Raw genomic sequence first — 6,971 nt, 5'->3', positions numbered from 1 at the left:
GTGAATATGGGTAAAGTGTGACATTTTCTGATAATTTCCCTTCTGCGTCATTTTTAATCATGATCCAAATGTCTTAGCCCTACATATGATACTATTCTAAATAGCCTCAGAGCCCAAATACACAATGCAGAAGAAAAAAGAAATAAATATTAAAGACGGGATGGATGACTCTTCCTGAAACTCACAGTAACCCAAACCCACATTTTATCAGGTGCTACTGTCAAAGTGGGACACCTTTATTGGCCCTCCTGGCCCTCTTGCACTATTTTTTAATGGGTTTAATTTTTTTTTTAATATAAAAAGAGGAACCTTCATGAATATCTCTTCTTATAATTAACTCACACAGGCTAAATTTGACTTCTGCTGTTTGTACAGTAGATTATTTTACACGTCACTAGGCCTACAGCCAGCGCAAGTGAATGCCTCCCCATCTTCTATGAGGCCATTCTCCTCACCACATATCTCATAGGCCAAACAATACACATGATCTAATCCTCAGTCTTCATGGGATCTTTTAAATCATCATATGGCTTTGCAAATATTGCAAATATCCTGGCCATCCAAACTTTACTCTCCATCTTCCTTGTTTTCTTTTTCTTTCTTTTTTTGGCAGGCTTTGTTTGATGTTTTAGGCAGTGTATGGAAAATGTTCAGTTGTTCAGTAAATCCTTGTTGAAATATCTGGTTAGCTAGTTAAATTTCTGAAGGTCACATAAAAAGGGAATTCAATTCCCTTATTAGAATGAGTTGAATAGCTGTCTCTACTAGGGCCCGACCGACTTATCGGCCCGCCCATTTAATTGGCCAATTATAGCCATTAGAGAATAATTGGCAATCGGCCAAAAGTTGGTCGATTGACGCCATTGTTAACACTTATATTTTCATCACTAATACAATGCAGGGAATATGGTGTTTTACTTAGAAATGATGTCCTTGTGTTACTTTTTGCACTGTAACCTACCTCTGTTAAATTGGCAATAATAAGAAGAACTCTGGTGCTGTGAACATACATGTGAATGTCTTAATTCATATAGATTTTGCATTATTATTTTATTTCCCAGAGGTTTACTGCCTTTTTGCACATCATATTTTTGATTTATTTTGTGTTCAAATTGTTCATATGCTGCTTGTTCCACACAATTTCTGATAATAAAAGTGTTTGAAAATAGTAAAATGTTCTTCCATCAATTTATATCTTTGTAATGAGTGTTTGAACTATATTTTAGCCATCAAAAGCAGGTATTTCGGGGGGTTTTAAATTGAAAAATGTAAAAATTTGATTGGCCGATATATCGGTTATTGGAATTTTTTATTCCATAATATCGGAATCGGCATCGGCCCCAAAAAATCCATATCAGTCGGGCCCTAGTCTCTACCACTTTACCAGTAAGACACTGTCCCACTTTAACAGTATGCTATTGGCAAACTGTATGCAGAAAAACTGAATATCAATGTGGTTTCTCAAAAATTTAATTCACCATAACATACCCAAGGAAATATAGCCTATAACCATGATAACCTATCCATCATTTTATTTAAAAAAACCCTAAACATTATTTACCCTAGAACACTATGTTATTTTACTTTTTAGCCACGGAACCTGTAGGCTACATCTTTTAATCACATTCTTGCTAACGATGTGCTCAGTGTTAATTTCTAGTAATGAAGTAATGTAAAGATAAAGATGACAAAGCTCAACTGTCCCACTTCACCCATTGTTCCAATTTACCAGGATTCACCTGAGGTAAGTTACATATTTTTTGTACCAAATCCCCTCTTTGTGTTAGTGCCTTCACTGTGGGGAAACAATTACCAGGGAAATACAAAGAACTTCTGTTTTATTAAACATAGCATACTCAGCTGCCAGTTAATTAGGTACACCTATGTGCAGCTACCCTCAATGATAAGAATAAAGGAAGATGATTTATGCCTATTCTCTCTTTTCTTATTACAATGTAGTGCCCCAGTCTCTACTGTCATGCGCTGTCACTTTGTCATCCATAAGTGGTGCCAGATATGAGGGAAGAAATAAAGTTGAAATGTTTATCTTTTACTATTTTCTACTAATACTGTTACTACTGTTATTTTTTAAATATTACATAAGGCCACAACAACATAACGGTTCCTGCCAACCCCCAGCCCCCCTCCTCAGCTCATTACACTTCTGATCTCTGGGGGAGAAAGGCAAATGGGATTTATACTTCTGCATGGAATCAACAGCATACCTACGCCGTAGCCTGACGTGCACCTCCCCAGAAGCGTAACTGCATGTTGCAGCGACACAGACCTCCTGTTTATTTTTGTAAGCTGAAAACCATTTCCCTCAGTGGAAACAAAGCTTTTGTTTACTTTTATTTGCCAGATAAGAAAAATAAACTGTAAGGATAACAAAGCCCACACAAAATAACAGTCTTGTGTGTGTGGAAATCTCCGCTAGTCGCTAGGCTAATTTATACAATATAAAAAATGCCATAGGCTTGTGCTAATAACGTTAGCATGTTGTATTTCTTTAGAAAACGTGTTTAGTAGAAGACTTCGTTTTGTCAGTGAACCTTGTGAGTTGTGATGGAGCCAAATTTTGTGATAATACCTTTGTTAAATGTTGCTGTTGTTTCTGGCTCTATGAGTAGAATCTCCGCAAGCTGCTGGCTAATCTACAGTACAGGCCAAAAGTTTGGATACACCTTCTCATTCAATGCGTTTTCTTTATTTTCATGACTATTTACATTGTAGATTCTCACTGAAGGCATCAAAACTATGAATGAACACATGTGGAGTTATGTACTTAACAAAAAAAGGTGAAATAACTGAAAACATGTTTTATATTCTAGTTTCTTCAAAATAGCCACCCTTTGCTCTGATTACTGCTTTGCACACTCTCAGCATTCTCTCCATGAGCTTCAAGAGGTAGTCACCTGAAATGGTTTTCCATCAGTCTTGAAGGAGTTCCCAGGGGTGTTTAGCACTTGTTGGCCCCTTTGCCTTCACTCTGCGGTCCAGCTCACCCCAAACCATCTCGATTGGGTTTAGGTCCGGTGACTGTGGAGGCCAGGTCATCTGCCGCAGCACTCCATCACTCTCCTTCTTGGTCAAATAGCCCTTACACAGCCTGGAGGTGTGTTTGGGGTCATTGTCCTGTTGAAAAATAAATGATCGTCCAACTAAACGCAAACCGGATGGGATGGCATGTCGCTGCAGGATGCTGTGGTAGCCATGCTGGTTCAGTGTGCCTTCAATTTTGAATAAATCCCCAACAGTGTCACCAGCAAAACACCCCCACACCATCACACCTCCTCCTCCATGCTTCACAGTGGGAACCAGGCATGTGGAATCCATCCGTTCACCTTTTCTGCGTCTCACAAAGACACGGCGGTTGGAACCAAAGATCTCAAATTTGGACTCATCAGACCAAAGCACAGATTTCCACTGGTCTAATGTCCATTCCTTGTGTTTCTTGGCCCAAACAAATCTCTTCTGCTTGTTGCCTCTCCTTAGCAGTGGTTTCCTAGCAGCTATTTGACCATGAAGGCCTGATTGGCGCAGTCTCCTCTTAACAGTTGTTCTAGAGATGAGTCTGCTGCTAGAACTCTGTGTGGCATTCATCTGGTCTCTGATCTGAGCTGCTGTTAACTTGCGATTTCTGAGGCTGGTGACTCGGATGAACTTATCCTCAGAAGCAGAGGTGACTCTTGGTCTTCCTTTCCTGGGTCGGTCCTCATGTGTGCCAGTTTGGTTGTAGCGCTTGATGGTTTTTGCGACTCCACTTGGGGACACATTTAAAGTTTTTGCAATTTTCCGGACTGACTGACCTTCATTTCTTAAAGTAATGATGGCCACTCGTTTTTCTTTAGTTAGCTGATTGGTTCTTGCCATAATATGAATTTTAACAGTTGTCCAATAGGGCTGTCGGCTGTGTATTAACCTGACTTCTGCACAACACAACTGATGGTCCCAACCCCATTGATAAAGCAAGAAATTCCACTAATTAACCCTGATAAGGCACACCTGTGAAGTGGAAACCATTTCAGGTGACTACCTCTTGAAGCTCATGGAGAGAATGCCAAGAGTGTGCAAAGCAGTAATCAGAGCAAAGGGTGGCTATTTTGAAGAAACTAGAATATAAAACATGTTTTCAGTTATTTCACCTTTTTTTGTTAAGTACATAACTCCACATGTGTTCATTCATAGTTTTGATGCCTTCAGTGAGAATCTACAATGTAAATAGTCATGAAAATAAAGAAAACACATTGAATGAGAAGGTGTGTCCAAACTTTTGGCCTGTACTGTATACAATGTAAAATGCCATAGGCTTGTGCTTATGACGTTAGCATGTTGTATTTGTGGGGAAAATGTGTCCAGCTAAAGACAAATGTTTTGTCTGTGAATCCTGTGAGTTATTATGAAGCCAATTTGTGTACTTGTGTTTGAAATTGTCTCTATTTAAGCCACGTTTAATTACCCTGGAAATCTAGAGTTCTCGCGAGAGCACAATTTGAATTTGCTCACTCTGGCAATCATGCTCATTACCTATGCCCTTGTAGCCGAGCTGCACCAGTCACATCGGTGTATCTGATATAGGCGGGCCAGAGGTGAGCTAAACAGATGACGACAGTGCTACGACGTCCAGAATCAGTCAGTAAACATTGCAAGATGGCTACGGATGAAGACCAGTTGTTTGAAACGGCTTTGGCCGCTACAATGAACGAGTTAGACTTGGCTTTTTCTCTAAAAGAGGAACAGAAGACAGCGCTCGACTCTTTCCTTTGCAAGAAGGTCGTTTTTGCTGTTTTGCTGACTGGATACAACAAGAGTCTAATCTACCAGTTAGCTCTGCTGGTAGCTCTCTGGATACGTCACCCTGTGTATTGTCCTGATTGGTCATAGTGTTATCCAATTGCATGCAGTGATATTTTCAAATGCACGCTTGGTGCCGCCCCTCGAGTTGGGCCATTACTCATAGCCAGACCCTGATTCTTTCTAGATTTGGGCCTGGATTTCCAGGGTAACGTTTAATGTGTTTTGGGTGTGTTTTGAATCAACTAATCTTTTCAGCACTTCATAGAAACCCCCCCGCCAACTAGTGTTTCGGCAGGGTTGCCAACTTTGGTCAGAGGGCCGGAGTGAGATTGTTTGTGACGTAATACCTGCTTGTGCATGCGTGGTCACGAACATACGTGGACACGGCAGCACGTTTTTGTTTTCTTTTTACCTTAAAAGAGTTAGCACATGTGGCAAACAGAAGAAATTAGTGTACGTTTACATATTCATAGGCCTAAGCCCCACACACTTCCATAGACGTATATTTATTTCATGGTGCAGATCAAGGTCGATTTCATCAATCTATGGTAGTATAGTCACCTGCTTAAAAAATCCAGTGATATGTCCTGTTGTGACAAACAGAAAGATTTCAAGGGGGGTTCGGGGATTTCCCCGAGAAAATTTTGAAATTCACACGGTGAAATCCTATTTTCATGCAGTTTCATACAGAAATAGATAAATTCAAGGACTTTCAATGACCTGTGTACAGGGCTGGACTGGGACAAAAAAATGCCAACATTTATGTATCTTATTTGTACATGCACACATTTTATTAAAAATTGAAATGATAAATCTTGTAGAGTTTCTTTGGCAAGTGCTTTCACCATAGGCATTGTGTACTCCGGGGCCATCTACCAGGGCCAGGATGTAGCCTACATGAGAAGTGAATGAGCACATTGATTTTCTAGCCTTGGTACTCTCTTCCAGGGCAAGTAGGGTACTACTGAGATTTATTTTAATTTTGGTAACAGTGTAGTGTGTGCGCACTTCACCAATCATAGTGGGCAGCCATGGCCAAAAATGCCAAGGCCATTTTTTTGTCCCAGTCCAGCCCTGCTTTATACCTCCAGGGTTTCCGCAAATTATCACATGACGGGACGGAGCGAGTCCATGCCGCAGCCGAATCGCGCATGCGACGGATTCAGTGGACATCTAGTATGTGCAGGGCTGGCCCAAGCCTCCATGGAGCCCCAAGCAAAATTTGATTTTGGGGCCCTCTATTACTGCCAATAATACTGATTACTGATCATTCACACACCTACTATAACTTATTTCATCTAATGTCATCTAGGCCAACTAAAAGTAACAAAATAAACCAGTCGTTTACTGTAAACACAATCTGATTTATTATTTTTTGTTTTAAATAAACTGCAACACAGAGGGGACAGTGGGAACAGTGGATGGAGATGGACCTAAGATGAAAGACAACAACAAAAGCTAGTCATGTTAGATGTCATTTTACACTTGAAAATTAGGCTGCTTATTTTCTAAGTAAAATAGTACAGCTATAGCTTGTAATAAGAAAACAATCTGCCAGTGGAACAACTGAAAATTGCTTGAGAAGTTTTGAAATAATATGCATTTGTCTAAAAACATGTCCCTTTTCTTATGATTTTGTCTTATATTACAAATTATTCATCTCAGAATGTTCTGCAGTACACTGAGCAATTACAAAGGCTGTTTTGTTGTTAACTTACCAGTTGGAGCTGAGGTTGCAGCAGACACAGAGGGGACAGTGGGCACAGTGGATGGAGCAGAGGATGGAGATGGACCTAAGATGAAAAACATGTCCCTTGTCATATGATTATATCTTATATTAGTACATCTTATTGAGATAATTTGACTAGAAATTAAATATATATGGTGACAGTTTTTCCCTCACCTGATTCATTAGCCTTGGCTGAGCCTGAGGAGGTGGACTGCCCCTGGGCTGAGCCAGTGCCTCCTCCAAAATACTTTTGTATGAGCATAATAGGGAGTTGATGTATAAGGAATATGTTTATTTAGTCACATAAATTACTATGCTCTGCAGCAAACAACATATCTCAATCTGTAAGTTAACTAAGTTAATTCATTAATGCAAAAACATATTGCTAGCAAACTTCACTGCGTCTGTAATTAGTGTTAGTTGTTATTAAAGATTTGCTATCAAA

Source organism: Epinephelus lanceolatus, chromosome 8 (genome assembly GCF_041903045.1).
Source record: "Epinephelus lanceolatus isolate andai-2023 chromosome 8, ASM4190304v1, whole genome shotgun sequence".
Classification (NCBI taxonomy): Eukaryota; Metazoa; Chordata; class Actinopteri; order Perciformes; family Serranidae; genus Epinephelus; species Epinephelus lanceolatus.
This window is presented reverse-complemented; position numbering follows the sequence as displayed.